This window comes from Salvelinus namaycush, chromosome 4, assembly GCF_016432855.1.
Source record: "Salvelinus namaycush isolate Seneca chromosome 4, SaNama_1.0, whole genome shotgun sequence".
Classification (NCBI taxonomy): Eukaryota; Metazoa; Chordata; class Actinopteri; order Salmoniformes; family Salmonidae; genus Salvelinus; species Salvelinus namaycush.
This window is the reverse complement of record NC_052310.1, coordinates 27,498,902-27,520,825: the sequence shown is the minus strand read 5'-3', so window position 1 is coordinate 27,520,825 and position 21,924 is coordinate 27,498,902. Positions and strand designations below refer to the sequence as shown.

At 42.1% G+C, this 21,924-nt stretch overlaps 1 protein-coding gene across 1 annotated transcript in view; it reads left to right on the top strand.

Moving 5' to 3' along the window:
* Nucleotides 1-21,924, top strand: part of tlcd3bb (TLC domain containing 3Bb) — a 44,356-nt gene that overhangs the window by 283 nt on the left and 22,149 nt on the right. The window lies entirely within an intron of this gene.

The window sequence follows — 21,924 nt, the reverse complement described above, 5'->3', positions numbered from 1 at the left end:
CGCTACTGGGCCTTTCTAGCTAGGCCAGAACAGGAGTGAACTAACGTGAGCTGTCTAATGGTACTATTAGAATTAACGTTATCTACCCATGTCATGCTAGCTAACTACTTGTCTTTGTTTTCAAACGTTCGTGGTGTTTTGGCTTAGATAGCTAGTAATGTTGCTAACTGGTCAATGTTAGCTAGCTGCTAAATATTAGCTTTCTAGCTAGCCACTGTACTCTTGTGCTTTTTCCACCAATTTTTTTGTACTATTGCGTTTCAATTTGTAGCCTTGGTTTTATACGTGTTCTATACAGAATGTATATATTGTTGTTGAACTAACGTTAACTTAGCATACGTTATCTAGCCGGCTGTAAGACGTTAGCTCACTGCCTGATTTTGTCATTTGTGATTGAACGTCACTGCCAAAGATGTCCCTTTTTTATCAATGACTGTTCATTAGCTAGGTAGCTGTAACTAACGTTAGGCTGTGTGAACAAGTCCACTGATGCTTCAGCAAGCTGGTCATGTTTTAGAAGTATTACATTTCTTTGTAAGCTCAAAGATGTGCAATAACCAAAATATAACTAGTTATCTAAATAAGTGGTCAGCCAGCATACAATTAGTCTTATATGCATTTATTTCGATGTGGAAAGATAGCGCATTGCGTATTTACAATGCACCGAGTCTCGTCTTTAGCCAACCAGCTAGCTAGCATTGCCCAACATGGTCTCCGCTATTCGTATGATTTGCGACCTTATTTTACCGAGGTAAAGTTGGTTTTATATTCACACATTCGGAAATTCATCAGACATTCAACAGACATTAGCCAAAAGCCATTTAAAATGGTAAAAAAAACAATAACTAATTCATTGATTGTCACAGAAACATAAAACTAGATATGGTTTATTCTATAAATGTCTAGCATACTTTTTTACAACTTTTGTTTTGAGTAAAAATTAGTTTGATTTGATGGAGGGCGTGTGGTCAAAAGTTCTAACGAGTCTGTTATACCCTTTTAGAAGGGGCCTGGCATAAAATTCTGCATCTTCAGTCATATTAAATTAGATTACAGGAAAAAACTATGGGATGAAGGGGTCAGGCCTGACTAACAAAGAAGACAGGTGGATGGATCAAGAGGACCAAGATGGACATTCCACAGTGGAGATAAGAAAAACTAAGAGCGAACCATAACATACACTACCTTTCAAAAGTTTGGGCTCACTTAGAAACGTCCTTGTTTTTGAAAGAAAAGCAATTTTTTGATCCATTAAAATAACATAAAATTTATCGGAAATACAGTGTAGACATTGTTAATGTTGTAAATGACTATTGTAGCGGGAAACGGCAGATTTTTTATGGAATATCCACATAGGCGTACAGAGGCCCATTATCAGCAACCATCACTCCTGTGTTCCAATGGCACATTGTGGTAGCTAATCCAAGTTTAGAAAACCCTTTTGCAATTATGTTAGCACAGCTGAAAACTGTTGTTCTGATAAAAGAAGCTAAAACTAGCCTTCTTTAGACTAGTTGAATATCTTGAGCATCAGCATTTGTGGGTTTGATTACAGGCTCAAGATGGCCAGAAACAAAGAACTTTCTTCTGAAACTCGTCAGTCTATTCTTGTTCTGAGAAATGATGGCTATTCCATGCGAGAAATTGCCAAGAAACTGAAGATCTCGTACAACGCATGCAGAGCAAGGGGAACAACTACTCCAAGTCTCAGAGCGAGTGACGTTTGAAACGCTATTAGCGCGCACCCCGCTAACTAGCTAGCCATTTCACATCGTTTACACCAGCCTAATCTCGGGAGTTGATGGGCTTGAAGTCATAAACAGCTCAATGCTTGAAGCACAGCAAATTGCTGTTTGAATGAATGCTTACGAGCCTGCTGCTGCCTACCACCGCTCAGACTGCTCTATCAAATATCAAATCATAGACTTAATTATAACATAACACACAGAAATACGAGCCTTTGGTCATTAATATGGTCGAATCCGGAAACTATAATTTCGAAAACAAAACGTTTATTATTTCAGTGAAATACGGAACTGTTCCGTATTTTATCTAACGGGTGGCATCCCTAAGTCTAAATATTGCTGTTACATTGTACAACCTTCAATGTTATGTCATAATTACGTAAAATTCTGGCAAGTTAGTTTGCAACGAGCCAGGCAGCCCAAACTGTTGCATATACCCTGACTCTGCGTGCAATGAACGCAAGAGAAGCGACACAATTTCACCTGGTTAATATTGCCTGCTAACCTGGATTTCTTTTAGCTAAATATGCAGGTTTAAAAAAATATACTTCTGTGTATTGATTTTAAGAAAGGCTTTGATGTTTATGGTTAGGTACAGTCGTGCAACGATTGTGATTTTTTTCCCGCAAATGCGCTTTTGTTAAATCATCCCCCGTTTGGCGAAGTTGGCTGTCTTTGTTAGGAAGAAATAGTCTTCACACAGTTCGCAACGAGCCAGGCGGCCCAAACAGCTGCATATACCCTGACTCTGCAAGAGAAGTGACACAATTTACCTAGTTAAAAGAAATTCATGTTAGCAGGCAATATTAACTAAATATGCAGGTTTAAGAATATATACTTGTGTATTGATTTTAAGAACGGCATTGATGTTTATGGATAGGTACACATTGGAGCAACGACAGTCCTATTTCGCAAATGCGCACCGCATCGATTATATGCAACGCAGGACACGCTAGATAAACTAGTAATATCATCAACCATGTGTAGTTAACTAGTGATTGATTGATTGTTTTTTATAAGATATAAGTTTAATGCTAGCTAGCAACTTACCTTGGCTTCTTACTGCATTCGCGTAACAGGCAGGCTCCTTGTGGAGTGCTATGAGAGGCAGGTGGTTAGAGCATTGGACTAGTTAACTGTAAGGTTGCAAGATTGAATCCCCGAGCTGACAAGGTAAAAATCTGTCATTCTGCCCCTGAACAAGGCAGTTAACCCACCGTTCCTAGGCTGTCATTAAAAATAAGAATGTGTTCTTAACTGACAAAAAAATTGGGCCAAATCGGTGTCTAAAAATACCGATTTCCGATTGTTATGAAAACTTGAAATCGGCCCTATTAATCGGTCGACCTCTAGTGTGTGTGTATATACACTGCTCAAAAAAATAAAGGGAACACTTAAACAACACAATGTAACTCCAAGTCAATCACACTTCTGTGAAATCAAACTGTCCACTTAGGAAGCAACACTGATTGACAATAAATTTCACATGCTGTTGTGCAAATGGAATAGACAAAAGGTGGAAATTATAGGCAATTAGCAAGACACCCCCAATAAAAGAGTGATTCTGCAGGTGGTGACCACAGACCACTTCTCAGTTCCTATGCTTCCTGGCTGATGTTTTGGTCACTTTTGAATGCTGGCGGTGCTCTCACTCTAGTGGTAGCATGAGACGGAGTCTACAACCCACACAAGTGGCTCAGGTAGTGCAGCTCATCCAGGATGGCACATCAATGCGAGCTGTGGCAAGAAGGTTTGCTGTGTCTGTCAGCGTAGTGTCCAGAGCATGGAGGCGCTACCAGGAGACAGGCCAGTACATCAGGAGACGTGGAGGAGGCCGTAGGAGGGCAACAACCCAGCAGCAGGACCGCTACCTCCGCCTTTGAGCAGGAAGAGCACTGCCAGAGCCTTGCAAAATGACCTCCAGCAGGCCACAAATGTGCATGTGTCTGCTCAAACGGTCAGAAACAGACTCCATGAGGGTGGTATGAGGGCCCGACGTCCACAGGTGGGGGTTGTGCTTACAGCCCAACACCGTGCAGGACGTTTGGCATTTGCCAGAGAACACCAAGATTGGCAAATTCGCCACTGGCGCCCTGTGCTCTTCACAGATGAAAGCAGGTTCACACTGAGCACATGAGCACATGTGACAGACGTGACAGAGTCTGGAGACGCCGTTGAGAACGTTCTGCTGCCTGCAACATCCTCCAGCATGACCGGTTTGGCGGTGGGTCAGTCATGGTGTGGGGTGGCATTTCTTTGTGGGGCCGCACAGCCCTCCATGTGCTCGCCAGAGGTAGCCTGACTGCCATTAGGTACCGAGATGAGATCCTCAGAGCCCTTGTGAGACCATATGCTGACACATGCACATTTGTGGCCTGCTGGAGGTCATTTTGCAGGGCTCTGGCAGTGCTCCTCCTGCTCAAAGGCGGAGGTAGCGGTCCTGCTGCTGGGTTGTTGCCCTCCTACGGCCTCCTCCACGTCTCCTGATGTACTGGCCTGTCTCCTGGTAGCGCCTCCATGCTCTGGACACTACGCTGACAGACACAGCAAACCTTCTTGCCACAGCTCGCATTGATGTGCCATCCTGGATGAGCTGCACTACCTGAGCCACTTGTGTGGGTTGTAGACTCCGTCTCATGCTACCACTAGAGTGAGAGCACCGCCAGCATTCAAAAGTGACCAAAACATCAGCCAGGAAGCATAGGAACTGAGAAGTGGTCTGTGGTCACCACCTGCAGAATCACTCTTTTATTGGGGGTGTCTTGCTAATTGCCTATAATTTCCACCTTTTGTCTATTCCATTTGCACAACAGCATGTGAAATTTATTGTCAATCAGTGTTGCTTCCTAAGTGGACAGTTTGATTTCACAGAAGTGTGATTGACTTGGAGTTACATTGTGTTGTTTAAGTGTTCCCTTTATTTTTTTGAGCAGTATATATATATATATATATATATATTAATTAGCATGGTATTGAAAGATACCAGAGGGTGGATAACAAAAAAAGCACTAATTTAAGAAGTGGACAGTACATGCTTTGTTTTTGGGCTAAACGTATACATTATGATTTGCTTATGAACAGTATGTGAACCCCTCCGTAATCTACTGGCACTAACCATTAAAAACTAGGACTTCAACCAGTCTGTCCCTATGCTATTTGCTCTCTTTCTCAAACTGCTAGCACAAAGCCTATGTGAAAATTATTTTTCACAAAAGATCATGGAAAAAAAAAAAAATATCACCTGGCCCAAATCACCTCTACATAATTCAGCAGGGAGGTGTGCAACTACCGCACATTATACCAGTGGAGAAACTACATCACCTACATACAGTTGAAGTCGGAAGTTTACATACACCTTAAAATGTATTTGGTTATCTTAGTTTTTCACAATTCCTGACATTTAATCCTAGTAAAAATTCCCTGTTTTAGGTCAGTTAGGATCACCACTTTATTTTAAGAATGTAAAATGTCAGAATAATAGTAGGGAGAATGATTGATTTATGTATTTCAGCTTTTATTTCTTTCATCACATTCCCAGTGGGTCAGAAGTTTACATACACTCAATTAGTATTTGGTAGCATTGCCTTTAAATTGTTGAACTTGGTTCAAATGTCTCGGGTAGCCTTCCACAAGCTTCTCACAATAGTTGAGTGAATTTTGGCCCATTCCTCCTGACAGAGCTGGTGTAACTGAGTCAGGTTTGTAGGCCTCCTTGCTCGCACACGCTTTTTCAGTTCTTGCCACAAATTTTCTATGGGATTGAGGTCAGGGCTTTGTGATGGCCACTCCAATATCTTGACTTTGTTGTCCTTAAGCCATTTTGCCACAACTTTGGAAGTATGCTTGGGGTCATTGTCCATTTGGAAGACCCATTTGCACCAAGCTTTAACTTACTGACTGATGTTGCTTCAATATATCCACATAATTTTCCTCCCTCATGATGCCATCTATATTGTGAAGTGCACCAGTCACTCCTGCAGCAAAGCACCCCCACAACATGATGCTGCCACCCCCGTGCTTCACGGTTGGGATGGTGTTCTTCGGTTTGCAAGCATCCCCCCTTTCCCTCCAAACATAGCAATGGTCATTATGGGCAAACAGTTCTATTTTTGTTTCATCAGACCAGAGGACATATCTCCAAAAAGTACGATCTTTGTCCCCATGTGCAGATGCAAACCGTAGTCTGGCTTTTTTATGGCGGTTTTGGAGGGCCTTTCAGGTTATATAGATACTTTTGTACCAGTTTCCTCCAGCATCTTCACAAGGTCCTTTGCTGTTGTTCTGGGATTGATTTGCACTTTTCGCACCAAAGTACGTTCATCTCTAGGAGACAGAACACGTCTCTTTCCTGAGCGGTATGATGGCTGCGTGGTCCCATGGTGTTTATACTTGCATACTATTATTTGTACAGATGAGCGTGATACCTTCAGGAGTTTGGAAATTGCTCCCAAGGATGAACCAGACTTGTGGAGGTTTACAATTTGTTTTCTGAGGTCTTGGCTGATTTCTTTTGATTTTCCCATGATGTCAAGCAAAGAGGCACTGAGTTTGAAGGTAGGCCTTGAAATACATCCACAGGTACACCTCCAATTGACTCAAATTATGTCAATTAGCCTATCAGAAGCTTCTAATGCCATGACAACACTTTCGGGAATTTTCCACGCTGTTTAAAGGCACAGTCAACTTAGTGTATGTAAACTTCTGACCCACTGGAATTGTGATACAGTGAAATAATCTGTAAACAATTGTTGGAAAAATGACTTGTGTCATGCACAAAGTAGATGTCCTAACCAACTTGCTAGAACTATAGTTTCCTGACATGAAATTTGTGGAGTGGTTGAAAAACGAGTTTTAATGACTCCAACCTAAGTGTATGTAAACTTCCGACTTCAACTGTAGTTATTACCATATCCCTTTGAATTCATATTCCTTGCAGAACTAATTATTTGCAAACCTTTTTAAAATGTCCAGAAAGACGGTGGTCTTAGAAGGGTATTTATACTTTAAAAGACATTTTATGTGAATAGATGTGGATGAAAGAATTCTGCCAGTGTTTTAATGTCTTAGTTTCATATTTTATTTCTTTACCTCCAACTCTATATATCCAAGTGAGCTGATGAGGACCTTGGGGATCAGATTTACCATTATACCCATCGACCATCGTATAACAGACACTGCTCAAAAGGAGTTGTTTGTGATATCTACTCTCAGTTGCCACTTTATTAGGTTCAACACCCCATTCACAAAAATAAATTGCTCCTACATACACCAAGTCCCATGGTCTTGGCTTGCTGGACACTGAAGCATGCAGAGATGTATTCAGGTATTCTGTTACTGTTTGTTTGAACTTTAGAATGTGTAAAATGACAACACCGTCTGTGATGGTCTTTTGTAACTCAAAAGTTCCAAAACTTGTACTGACTGTAATAAACTCCAACTGGACTTAAAAACTTGAACAGAGTATCTCCTTTTCCTAGTTTCATCAACAGTTTTGAATTCACGCTGTTCCAGATGCAAAGGGGGTTGTACCTAATAAAGTGGCCACTATCTATAGACCTTCTGGAATGTGTTCTGGGAATTCCCGGGGTATTAAACATTTGGCTGTAAGCGTTGAACAGTTATTACCTCAGGAGATGGTACCATTTAGCTTGTATGGGGATGACAAAGAAGGACTTCAACAAAGCCAAAATAGAAAATGATTGGAAGGGTTCTCTTTGCTGTTAAATTAGATACTTATAAATAAATGACTGTTGTGCCATTTAACTACTTTAAAATGTGGAACTGTTGCACAAAAAAATGCAAACATTGATTTCAAATCAAATTTTATTTGTCACATGCACCAAATACAACAGGTGTCACCTTACAGTGAAATGTTTACTTACAAGCCCTTAACCAACGATGCAGTTTTAAGAAAATACCTAAAAAATCTAAATTAAGAAAAAAGTAAGAGATAAGAAGAACATAATTAAAGAGCAGCAGGTTGCAAATAGTCTGGGTAGCCATTTGATTAGCTGTTCAGGAGTCTTATGGCTTAGGGGTAGAAGCCTCTTGGACGTAGACTTGGCGCTCCTGTACCGCTTGCCGTGCGGTAGCAGAGAGAACAGTCTATGACTAGGATGGCTGGAGTCTTTGACAATTTTTAGGGCCTTCCTCTGACACCGCCTGGTATATTGGTCCTGGATTGCAGGAAGCTTGGCCCCGGTGATGTACTGGGCCGTACGCACTACCCTCTGTAGTGCCTTGCGGTCGGAGGCCGAGCAGTTGCCATACCAGGCATTGACGCAACCCGTCAGGATGCTCTCGATGGTGCAGCTGTAAAATCTTTTGAAGATCTGAGGACCCATGCCAAATCTTTTCAGTCTCCTGAGGGGGAATAGATTTTGCCGTGCCCTCTTCATGACTGTCTTGGTGTGCTTGGACCATGTTAGTTTATTGATGTGGACGCCAAGGAACTTCAAGCTCTCAACCTGCTCAACTACAGCCCCGTTGATGAGAATGGGGGCGTGCTCGTCCTTCTTTTCCTGTAGTTCACAATCATCTCCTTTTGTCTTGATCACGTTGAGGGAGAGGTTGTTGTCCTTGCACCACATGGCCAGGTCTCTGACCACCTCTCTATAAGCTGTCCCATCATTGTCAGTGATCAGGCTGTTGTCATCAGCAAACTTAATGATGTTGTTGGAGTTGTGCCTGGCCGTGCAGTCATGAGTGAACAGGGAGTACAGGAGGGGACTGAGCACGCACCCCTGAGGGGGCCCCCATGTTGAGGATCAGCTTGGCGGTTGTGTTGTTACCTACCCTTAACACCTGGGGGCGGCCCATCAGGAAGACTAGGATCCAGTTGCAGAGGGAGCTGTTTAGTAACAGGGTCCTTAGCTTAGTGATGAGCTTTGAGGGCACTGGTGTTGAACGCTGAGCTGTAGTCAATGAATAGTATTCTCACAGGTGTTCCTTTTGTCCAGGTGGGAAAGGGCAGTGTGGAGTGCTGCAAATTGGAGTGGGTCTAGGGTTTCTGGGATAATAGTGTTTATGTGAGCCATGACCAGCCTTTCAAAGCATTTCATGGCCACAGGTGTGAGAGCTACGGGTCGGTAGTCATTTAGGCAGGTTACCGTCGTGATCTTGGGCACTGGGACTATGGTGGTCTGCTTGAAACATGTTGGTATTACAGACTCAGACAGGGAGAGGTTGAAAATGTCAGTGAAGACACTTGCCAGTTGGTCAGCGCATGCTCAGAGTACACGTCCTGGTAATCCGTCTGGCCCAGCAGCCTTGTGAATGTTGACCTGTTTTAATGGTCTTACTCACATCGGCTGCGGAGAGCATGATCACACAGTCATCCAGAACAGTTAATGCTCTCATGCATGTTACAGTGTTACCTACCTCGAAGCGAGTTTGTAGTCTGTAATAGTTTGCAAGCCCTGCCATATATGGAACTGGTGTTGTACGATTCAATCTTAGTCCTGTATTGAAGCTTTACCTGTTTGATGGTTCGTCAGAGGGCATAGTTGGATTTATTATAAGCTTCCGGGTTAGAGTCCTGTTCCTTGAAAGCGGCAGCTCTACCCTTTAGCTCATTGCGAATGTTGCCTGTAATCCATGGCTTCCGGTTGGGGTATGTACGTACAGTCACTGTTGGGACGACGTCCTCGATGCACTTATTGATGAAGCCAGTGACTGATGTGGTGTACTCCTCAATGCCATCGGAAGAATCTCGGAACATATTCCAGTCTGTGCTAGCAAAACAAATGGTTTGAATGACCCCCAGGTTAGTCAAGGTCAATCCCAATTGAATGTGGAGCAGTACCAGGCAGTTCATATTCTACACAGGGAAGGAGGAGAGGGAGCTTCTGGAGGAGCCATCTCAAAGTGAGCAGGGGGTACCAGCGCTGGTGGTGCCTGGAGAGGCCAGACGCAACCATCCAGTGGAGACACTATCCACTACCAACCCTGCAGTAGAGGATATGAGGAACAGGAGAGCAGCAAAGTTGGGATCTGAGCTCAATGAGTATGGAGAAGGTGACCTGGACTTTGAGCAGAACGATGCTGAGGAGCTTGTTGATTTCCTACTTCAGAATTCTGCCGAAGTGGAGTCAGAGGTTGTTGAATGTTCTGACCCGATTTGGCATACAATTTAAGATTGTAAACATTGTACAACTTCATATAGAACAAATTGCACTTGAAATTAACATTTCTTTAAAGTTATTGCAAATAAATGCAAAGTTTCCCTTTTTTCTGCTTCAATCACTGAATTATTAAATGCAATATTTGAGATTTTATGTATTTCTGTCAAATCAAGACTGGAATTTCTACTCAAAGCAAAGGTTGTAAAAGTATACTAGACAAAATAAATCATACTTAGTTTGATGATTGTCATAATCTGTGAAAATGTTATTCATTTATATGGCTTTAAATGGCATTTTATAAATATTATGTTTTTCTAACAAGTCAACTGGAATTTTTACTCAAACCAGGTTGTAAAATTATGCTTGGCATTTATAGAATGAATCATACCTAGTTTGATATTTCTGTCATAATCAGTGAAAACGTTAATGATTTATATAGCTTTAAATGGCATTTTATGTATTTCTATCAAATCAGAACTGGAATGTTTACTCAAACCAGGTTGTAAAAGTATGCTTGACATTTATAGAATAAATCATACCTAGGTTGATGTTTCTGTGACAAACGGTGAATTAGTTATTGATTTTTACATTTGTAAATGGCATTTGGCGAATGTCTGTTGAATGTCCAAATGTGTGAATATAAAACCAACTTTACCTCGGTCCTTATGTTGTGGACCTCCGTTTCCTTGAGAAAATAAATTATGGATCCGGTGGACTAATAATATACAATTTCTTTTAATAATGTACAATTTCTTGCTCCATATCTGTGCGTTTGAGATGTTGACGACGAGTTTGACCGAGAAAGGTGCAATTGCGGCCCCCAATTCGGGGCATTCCTGCATCTGCAGGAACCCTTCTTTATACTTCTATTGGTCCATTTTCAAGTTAGGACTGGCTGGGGAGCTTGGCTCCAGTACAGTAGGTGGCACTAGTGTACAATAGCGTTGGATGCCAGCTGCCGATAAACCCCACAGAAGAAGGGACGGGGCGACAATGAGAGTTAGCTAGCCGTACTCCGGTAGACCATGTCCTTCACCCCGCCTGTCGGGCACTGTTTTCCCTCAGGTCTGTTAACGACGGCGAGAGCAGGTGTTCAGACAACTAGTCCTAATGAGGACTGGTACACAACAGGTGGGAATTACATCGTGATTTAGGTAACTAGCAAGCATACGGTGTTGCTAACAACTACACAGTGTCAGCCTCACGCCTGCTGCGCAAGCGGGTGGCGGGGACGACCAGTCGACAGTGTCCTTCGACCCTGCCTGTCAGGCACGTTTTTCTCCAGTACGCGGGAGGTGGGGGTGACACTGTGTGCTAGCACAAGGTGTCACTAACTAGTTAGTTAGCTAGCACACGATCTCGTCCCAGCCCCCTGCCTACTGTGCTAGCGGGGGCAACCGTTACTAGACAGTGTCCTTCGCCCCCGCCTGTCGGGCATTGTTTTCCCGCAGTTCTGTTAATGACGGTGAGGGTAGGTGGGAGAGAAGGACAGTATTTACTAGGGCTGTAACAGTACATGTATTTGTACTGAACCATTCGCTACGGCCTCTGTTTGGTCCTGTGGTGGAAATTCTAATCAATAATGAGAAGAGACAAGGTCAATCACCAATCAGGATATTACTTTATTCAAAACGTATTAATAAGGAAAGCATAGAACAATTGCTTCTATAATGATGAGGCTGGTTGGCTCAACACTTCCAAGTGTTGTGGCGAGTAGCTCTGACATACAAAGATTACAAATATATTTTATAAAAAAGATACGCCCTTTTAGTCTTTGACAAACAACAGATGTATGGAATGGGTCACAAGGTGAAACTTGATATATGAGAAAGGAGTATCCTGCAGCCAGATAGCATTTGCTATGAAGACTGTTCTTATTGTTTAGTCTGGCCCCTAAGACGAGGCTCCGATCTCATTCCTGGTACTTCATAGCACAGAAACACCAATTCATTCTATGGCATAAATCAATTGTCAACTTCAGATACTCCCATCTCAAGTAAAACCCCTTCTTGACCACATGACCAGACAATCTCACTGAGGGGAGTGAGCCTCTAGGTCATACACTACCCCAGGATAGGTGCAACATCAGAGATGACATACAATGGTTCCAGACACTACCCCACATTTTTTTCTCAGACCATATCTCCCCAAGGCCAAAGGAGGGAGTGACTGGCGCACAGACATTGTGGAGACAAGTAATTGGTTCCCCATTAATCACGCCATCCCTTCACGTGGTTTACAATAGGTAAAGACCCATTCACATATGAAGACAATGTTCCCTCCTGTCCTCTTCTCTTTCTGATATTCTGCATAGCACCAGAGACATGTGAAAGACAAGCCTGACTTCTCCCCTCTCTGGGCCCCAGTTGACTTGAGGCCCAGCTGAGGGAGGAAGTGCAACTGCCAACATCAGAGTCTGAAGGGATACATTCTAATAACAAGCATATCATATAAACATATTATGCAGATAAGACATCTTAATTATCTATGTTACCTAACTAATTCTGATTCACAGTCCGCACTGTGAATCCGAATGAATACATAAACAAATATGGATTTAAAAAAACAAAAACACTAGGCCTATAGGCTATTCCTACGCTGCGTCGTGTGCCATAGCATCGTGGGTAAATCTGAGCTGAAAAGACGTAGGCTATTCCGTTAAAACAACTGCAGTATATGCGCACGTTGCAATCAAAATTCAAATCTATTTTATTTGTTATATTTTTATTGGACATATCAAGAAATACAAATTGAACAGATACATAATTTTATCCCCCTATACTTATTGAAACACCTCCCTCCCCTTAACAAAAGCAGCATACATGCTAAAATAAATTAAAACATATAATTGGAAATAATAATAATATAAATATACATACCCACAAATACATACACAAAAATAAATAAAGATCACAGGATAGTATCCCTTCCCTCCCACACCCTCTCATATACCCTGTTGGCCAAAATTGTTACTCAATAGAATAATAGAATAGATCAATAGAAGGCAACTGTTCAAAAAAGGAAATTAAAGGCTGCCATCTCAATAAAAACTTATCAGTACAACCTCTGTGTATTACATTTTTTTGAAGTGTAGAAAAGATATATCTTTCAACCAGGATGATGCAGTGGGAGGTTTGGAGGATTTCCAATTAAGCAAGATCTGCCAGCGGGCTATGAAGGAAGCAAACTCTACAACGTCTGCTTTACTTTTAGTGAGACTAGGCTACAAAGATAGAACTCCAAATATAGCTATCAAAGGACAAGGCTGCAGGTCACTATCTAGAATTTTTGAGAGTGTTAAAAAAGGATGACAAATACTCAGACAGCTTAGAAAATGAATAAAACATATGGGTGTGGTTTGCCGGAGTGAATGAACATCTATCACGTCTCATTTGTGTCTGGGAGGAATTTACTATGTTTTTCTTTGGTGTAGTGAATTCTGTGCAAGAGTTTGAACTGAATTTAAACTTAACCAAGCACATGAGGATGTGGAGTTAACCCTAAGAAGAGCCTCCTCCCACCAGTCTTGTGTAAGACTGGGGTAGTGAACTTGACCTGCCTTGATTTTGTTTATTGGAGAGGGTTCAGAGGAAAGCATAATGTCATATAATCCCGAAATCAAACCTTGCTGAATCCACGGGAGGGACAAAATCTCTTCTCGCAACGTCTTGGGAGGCAGTTGAGGAAAGGTGGGAAAATGAGAGCAAACAAAGTTACAGGCTTGAAAATAGCAGAAAGATTAGAATGAGACAGATTACATTTAGCTACGATATTCAAACTTGCTAACTTAGTATCTAAAAATACATATTTGAAACATACCAAACCTCTTTCTCACCACAAAACAAAAGCCTGGTCGAGTTTGGAGGGTAAAAATAGGTGGTTGTTACAAACAGGGCTTAGAAGAGGAAGGGGCAGACAGTCTAAAATTGTCTCCAGATCTTCAGAGTGCACAATGGGGTTTCCAGTATACTTTGAAGGACACAAGGACAGTGGGGCACAAGTAAGAGCAGAAAGGGAGGATGATCGGCAGGAGTGTGCTTCTAATGAGCACCAGTTGGTACTTGGAACATTACACCAGAATTTGAAAGTGCCAATCCTCCATCTTGTCTCCTTTTTTGAAGTATTGCTTTATGTCTCCTAGGTGATTTGCCAGCGCAGATAAAATGACTGAGCTTATCCAACTTGGTAAAAAATTATTTCGGCTTAAGATCAGAAGACATTGAAAAAGGTACAGAAACCTAGGTAAAAAAAATGTTTTAAGAGATTAGATTCTGCCAGCTAAGGAGAGAGGCAGACTATCCCAGCGTTTTAAGTCTGCTTTAACTCGTGTGACTAGATTTGCAAAGTTTGTTTTTATGTAGGATAGCCAGAAATGTTGTTATATTCACACCTAAATAGGAAAAACCAGAGGGAAACAGACGGAAAGGCAGGGCTCCATGGGGAATTTGCTTGGCAGTGGGGATGATCGGAAAACATTGACTTTTCTGAACGTTCAATTTGTAACTTGAGAATGATCCAAATGTGTCTAAAATATGTAGTATATTATTGACAGAGGTCAAAGGATTAGTGATATAATAGTAGATCATCTGCATACATCGACACTTTGTTCTTCACCAGCTCGGTGGATTCCAGTGAATGATGATGATAATTTTAAGGTCAAGGAAAGTGGTTCTAAGTGCAAAAAGGAGCGGGGACATAGGACACCCTTGACTAGTCCCTCTGGAGAGGGGGAAGTATTTTGAATGTTGAGAGTTGGTGTGTACGCTAGCCATAGGAGCAGAATAGAGCAGACGCATTCTTGAGATGAAATTGGACCCAAATCTTCCCAAAATCTTAAATAAATAATCCTACTCCATCTGGTCGAAAGCCTTTATGCACCAAGAGAAACAACAATTTCAGGGTCTGGAGAGAGTATAATGTTCAAAAGATGGCGTACATTGGAAAACAGTTGTCGTCCTTTGATGAAACCTGTTTGATCATCAGATATGACATCCTGAAGGCAGGGTTCCAACCGGCATGATAGAACCTTAACTAATAGTTTAACATCAGCATTCAAAAGTGAAATGGGCCGATATCCACCACATTCTGCTAGATCTTTATCTATCTTGAGTATAAGTGAGATGGAGGCTTGAGTTAGCGTCAGGGGGGAGAGAGCCTTGTGAAAACGAGTCGGTGAACATATCTAATAGTAATGGGGCTAGTTTATGGGATTTTTTATAAAAATCGACACGGAAGCCATCAGGGCCTGGCCACTTTGCATTAACTTTAGAACCTTTTATCCCATTTTTATTTTTCCTTTATTTAATTAGGCAAGTCAGTTAAGAAAAAAATTCTTATTTTCAATGACGGCCTAGGAACAGTGGGTTCACTGCCTTGTTCAGGGGCAGAACGACAGATTTTTACCTTGTAAGCTCGGGGATTTGATCTTGCAAAAACTCCAAACCTACAACCTAATTTTGACCAAAATTAACTGGAGAGATTACTGCTTTCAAGGTTTTCTTTTTCTAAGCTATACAGAGGCTACTCTAGCAAACAAACGGCAGAAACCTGAGGACACCATCCAACCTGGCACTGAGTGGGTAGTGTTTGGTCTGATGCTATTTTGAAAACCAAGAAGAACATTTTTAAATAAAGTACATTACAATGATATATTTTATTTATGGGGACTGAATGCTGTATTAAGGCTGTAAGGCTTGCAAGGACAGACCAGATACAAATTCAATTAGCACTAAGGTGTGAGGTAAAAGGTGTCGAGGCCTTTGGGCCCAACAAGTGGCCGGAGTCTTTAAAGCATCCTCTGAAGCCCGCTCCTGCTGTCCAAAGACCATTCACGGTCATTTTCTACAAGAAATCTGCCTCCAGAAATAAAAGCTTTTCTCAAGTGGGTGTGACACCTACTCCCGTTGCCTGCTGCACTGCTGCTTGGATTCCACCTGGCGATCTGTGCACCGTCTGCCCTGGCCTGTCTCCCTCTGTCTGGTACAGGTACCCCCACCACACTCACCCCTCTCTCCCGAGCTTTCGCTCTCCTCCAGCACTCACACACTTTCTTGTGCATTTTGCTATTTGCCTCATGACTCCTTGCATACTTTGTTGACTACAAACTCTCTTTACCCAACCGTGGGACTGTTTGTTCCCACACTCGGGACTCTGACTCTCTATTGGTTACACAGACTTTTGGCCTCCCATCCTATTCTAACCACCTCTCGCCGGCTTTGTATTCATGTTACCTGATGAAATTGCTGTACAATATGATCTTGTTGCCATCTGATGCACATTCAAATGTCATAAGTCAGCACTGCAGAGCTGTCTGTCCTATGCCTTGAATGTATTACTGTTGATTATATCTGGAAATGTGCATGTACACCCTGGCCCATCTACTGTTGCTACCCCCTATTCTGATTTGTGCTCTGATATCTGCTTCACTGACTTCTGCTCTTGTAAAAGCCTGGGTTTTCTGCACGTTAAAACTAGAAGCTTATTACCTAAAATTGATTAATTGAAAGTGTGGGTTCACAGCTCCAATCCAGATGTGTTGGTCATTACTGAGACGTGTTTAAGAAAGATTGTTTTGAATATTGATGTTAACCTTTCTGGTTATAACCTTTTTCGTCAAGACAGATCCTTCAAAGGTGGGGGAGTGGCAATCTTTAACAAGGATCACCTTCAGTGCTCGGTTTTCTCCACCAAGTCTGTCCTCAAACAATTTGATTTGCTGGTTTTAAGCATTAAACTTTCAAATAGCTGTTTGTTGACTGTTGCTGGGTGCTATCGTTCTCAATCAGCACCGGCCTGTACCCTACCTGCCTTATACTCCTCTGTAAACTGGTCATCTCTGTATACCCGTCGCAAGACCCACTGGTTGTTGCTTATTTATAAAACCCTCTTAGGCCTCACTCCCCCCTATCTGACATATCTACTTCAGCCCTCATCCTCCACATACAACACCCGTTCTGCCAGTCACATTCTGTTAAAGGTCCCCAAAGCACACACATCCCTAAGTTGCTCCTCTTTTCAGTTCGCTGAAGCTAGCGACTGGAACGACAACAACAAACATTCAAACTGGACAGTTTTCTCAATCTGTTCATTCAAAGACTTAATCATGAACACTCTTACTGACAGTTGTGGCTGCTTTACGTAATGTATTGTTGTCTCTACCTTCTTGACCTTTGTGCTGTTGACTGTGCCCAATAATGTTTGTACCATGTTTTATGCTGCTACCATATTGTTGTTATGTTGTATTGCTACCATGCTGTGTTGTCTTAGGTCTCTCTTTATGTAGTGTTGTCTACGTTGTTGTGATGTGTGTTTTGTCCTATATTTATATTGTATTTATTTTTTATTTTTAATCCCAGGCCCTAGTCCCCGCAGGAGGCCTTTTTAGTAGGCCGTCATTGTAAATAAGAATTTGTTCTTAACCTGTCTAGGACTGGCGGAACCGCTCGCCAACAGCCAATGAAATTGCAGGGCGCCCAATTCAATCAACAGAAATCTCATAATTCAATTTTCTCAAACATACAAGTATTAGACACCATTTTAAAGATAACATTCTCGTTAATCCAACCACAGTGTCCGATTTCAAAAAAGCTTTTCGGCGAAAGCAGAACATATCATTATGTTAGGTCAGCAACTAGTCACAGAAAGCATACAGCGATTTTCCAACCAAAGAGAGGAGTCACAAAAAGCAGAAATATTGATAAAATGAATCACTAACCTTTGAAATTCTTCATCAGATGACACTCCCGGGACAACATGTTACACAATACATGTATGTTTTGTTCAATCAAGTTCATATTTATATCCAAAAACCTCAGTTTACATTTGGCTTTGCCTCCAAAACATCCCGTGAATTTGCACAGAGCCACATCAAATCACAGAAATACTCATAATAAACATTGATAGAAGATACAAGTGTTATTCACAGATTTAAAGATATACTTCTCCTTAATGCAACCGCTGTGTCAGATTTAAAAAGCAAACCATGCAATAATCTGAGTACGGCGCTCAGAGACCAAACCCAAGAAGATATCCGCCATGTTGGAGTCAACAAAAGTCAGAAATAGCGTTAGAAATATTCACATACCTTTGATGATCTTCATCAGAATGCACTCACAGGAATCCCAGTTCCACAATAAATGTTTGATTTGTTCCATAAAGTCCATTTATGTCCAAATTACTCCTTTTGGTTCGTGCGTTCAGTACACAATCTAAACTCACGACGAGCGGGCAGGTCCAGGAAAAAGTTCAGACGAAAAGTAATATTACAGTCCGTAGAAACATGTCAAACGAAGTATAGAATTTAGGATGTTTTTAACATAAATCTTCAATAATGTTCCAACTGGAGAATTCCTTTGTCTTCAGAAAAGCAATGGAACAGAGCTCGCTCTCACGTGAACGTGCATGGTCAGTGCATGTTCAGCTCATGGCACTCTGGGAGAGACCTTACTCAATCCCCTCTCATTCGGCCCTACTTCACAGTAGAAGCATCAGACAAGGTTCTAAAGACTGTTGACATCTTGTGGAAGCCTTAGGAAGTGCAAGATGACCAATATCCCACTGTATCTTCAATAGGGAATGAGTTGAAAACCTTCAACCTCAGATTTCCCACTTCCTGGTTGGATTTTTTTCTCAGGTTTTTGCCTGCCATATGAGTTCTGTTATACTCACAGACATCATTCAAACAGTTTTAGAAACTTCAGAGTGTTTTCTATCCAAATCTACTGGGACTGAGCAACTGGGACTGAGTAGCAGGCAGTTTACTCTGGGCACGCTTTTCATCCAAACGTGAAAATGCTGCCCCCTATCCATAACAAGTTAACTGATTTTTTTAGTTAAATTAAAAAAAATGATGGGACGCGGTTGGCTGCATTGGCGAGGTTTAGGTGTAAGGCTGCGTTGGGCTCTATTGAGTTAAGGAAGATTGTGAAAAGCCTCATTGCCCAAAACCTCCTCCATGAAGTGGGTTGGAGATCCTGTCTCAGAATCCTCTGGCAGTCCAATCATGCGGATATTTTGGCATTTTGATCGTGAAATCAAATTTTCCGCTGCAGCGACTTGTTGGCAGCGGCCACATCGTCAAGCCTTGTTTCCAGCGTAGTGAGTTGAGTTGGTCGCTGTGGCCCGACAGCCCGGCCTCAACTTCGACCAGTGTGGTAGTGTGAGATGCCACAGAACCCTGGATGGTTTCCACGGTTGCCTGAATTGGAGCCAGAGCAGCCACCAGTCAGTTATTCTGCAATTTGGTGAGTTCTGATGCCAAACTTTCACGTGATCTCCAGTGATGGTAGCCATTTTAGATGAAGTTGATTTAGTGGAGTGTGAATTTTTTTCGGTCGATTTTCCAAACTGTTTTGCTCATGCCACCTTAGGTACACTCTTACCGGGTAATACAAATAACTTTTGCAGGCATTGGAAATATGAATTTAGGTGAAGTTTCAGAGGAGAGATCTCGTGCGACTTCTTTCTACATCGCTCAACCGGATGCCCCAAAATTTAAATCTTAACTGCCGGATTTCAAACTAATTTTGTGAGGCGCAGCTGGGAACTCTGTAGAACTTGAGGTAAACCAGAATTGGAGGATCCTCCATCATTGTTTAAATCTCCAGTTTGGTAACATTTTGGCTTCAGTCGATTTACAACTACGATGGACAAAGTTGTGGATAAAAAGTTTGAACTATGTTCTCCACTGCTCAACGAGGATTTGCCTATGCAGAGTGGCGCGTGTAGATTGTTGTTTTTCAGCCAATCACAAATCATCAAAGCACCACTATAGAGCCTCCTTGTGTGAAAAAGCAAGTTAGGAGGTTATAGAATTAAAAGGATGGAATTAAAGTTAAATGAGAAGTACAGTGCTTTCGGGAAGTGTTCAGTCCCCTTGACTTTTTCAACATTTTGTTACGTTGCACGTTACGTTGCAGCCTTATTCTAAAATGTATTAAATTGTTTTTTCCCCTCATCAATCTACACACAATACCTCATAATGACAAAGCAAAAACAGCAACAACAAAAAAAAGTTTAGCTAATTTATAAAAAATTATAAGTATTCAGACCCTTGACTCAGTACTTTGTTGAAGCACCTTTGGCAGTGAATACAGCCTCGAGTCTTCTTTGATATGACGCTACAAGCTAGGCACACCTGTATTTGAAATGACTTAAATGTAAATGTTAAATGTATTTGGGGACTTTCTCTCATTCTTCTTCAGATCCTCTCAATCTCTGTCAGGTTGGATGGGGTGCGTTGCTGCACATCTATTTTCAGGTCTCTCCAGAGATGTTCGATCGGGTTCAAGTCCAGGCTCTGGCTGGGCTACTTAAGGACACTCAGAGACTTGTCCCAAAGCCACTCCTGCATTGTCTTGGCTGTGTGCTTAGAGTATTTGTCCTGATGGAAGGTGAACCTTCCCCCCAGTCTGAGGTCTTGAGCGCTTTGGAGCAGGTTTCCATCAAGGATCTCTCTCTGTCCTTTGCTCCGTTCATTTTTGCCTCTCCTGACTAGTCTCCCAGTCCCTGCCTCTGAAAAACATCCCCACAGCATGATGCTGCCACCACTATGCTTCACCATAGGGATGGTGCCAGGTTTCCTCTAGACGTGACTCTTGGCATTCAGGCCAAAGAGTTCAATCTTGGTTTCATCAGACCAGAGAATCTTGTTTCTCATGGTCTGAGAGTCTTTAGGTGCCTTTTGGTAAACTCCAAGTGGGCTGTAATGTGCCTTTTTTTATTGAGGGGCTTCCGTCTGGCCACTCTACCATAAAGGCCTGATTTGGTGAAGTGCTGCAGAGATGGTTGTCCTTCTGGAAGGTTCTCCCATCTCCACAGAGGAACTCTGGAGCTCTGTCAGAGTGACCATCAGGTTCTTGGTCACCTCCCTGACCAAGGTGCTTCTCCCCCGATTGCTCAGTTCCTAGAGCTGGCCACCTGGTCAAAGAGTCTTGATGGTTCCAAACTTTTTCCATTTAAGAATGATAAAGGCCACTGTGTTCTTGGGGACCTTTAATGTTGCAGACATTTTTTGGTACCCTTCCCCAGATCTGTGCCTCGACACATGCCTGTCTCGGATCTCTATGGATAATTCCTTTGACCTCATTGCTTGGTTTTTGTTCTGACATGCGCTGTCGAATGTGGGACTTTTATATAGACGGGTGTGTGCGTTTCGAAATCATGTTCAGTCAATTGAATTTACCACAGGTGGGCTCCAATAAAGTTGTAGAAACATTTCAAGGATGATCAATGGAAACAGGATGCACCTGAGCTCAATTTCAAGTCTCATAGCAAAGGGTCTGAATATCCCCACTTTGAGCGTTGATGATTGGTCACGCAGAGAGAAGGCCGCAGAGAAGCCAGATTTTAGACATCACATATAATTTAGCAGTTCCATTTCACGTCATGCCGTTCATATAAATAATTTATTATAATTTACCGGTTTCTCTCAGTCATATTTCCCGTGAAAAGGGAGTGGGTTTGAGCAGTAAATCTCGATAACCCGGTTCACGCTATTCAACCCTAATACACTCGCAAACAATGTACTATATCCACCCATCCCCCTCGTGTCAATAGATCATGCTAACTTTCACACACAATACCCACCCCCAACAGACACCAGTCAATCACCCACACTATCCCCTCCTTACTAATAACTCAGATTTTCTCATTTTGACTTCAAGCTTTGCATAAACAATCAACTAAGCCTCCATAACACAGAGAACTACAGTAGAAGTCGTAGCCTACTTATAAACACATCAACTATGACAACAAAACACGGACCATGTTCATGCCTAGCTCCAGTATATTTATTAGCTCATCATGGAGTTATGGAAAGATTTATCAAAGGTGACAAACTAGTTCCTAGTGCTGAGCTTGATGTTGATGCCGCTGCACATGTTGATGGGATCGGAATCTGTAGATAGAACGCATATGCCAGTCACGTTAGCCTCTGTGTTAGATACTAAGGTAACTAACTGTTAGCTGGCTAACTTAACGTAGCTAAAGTTAGCTTGCAAAGTTACAGATCACATCGCCAGATAGCAGCTGGCTAATTTACATTACATTAGAATTTC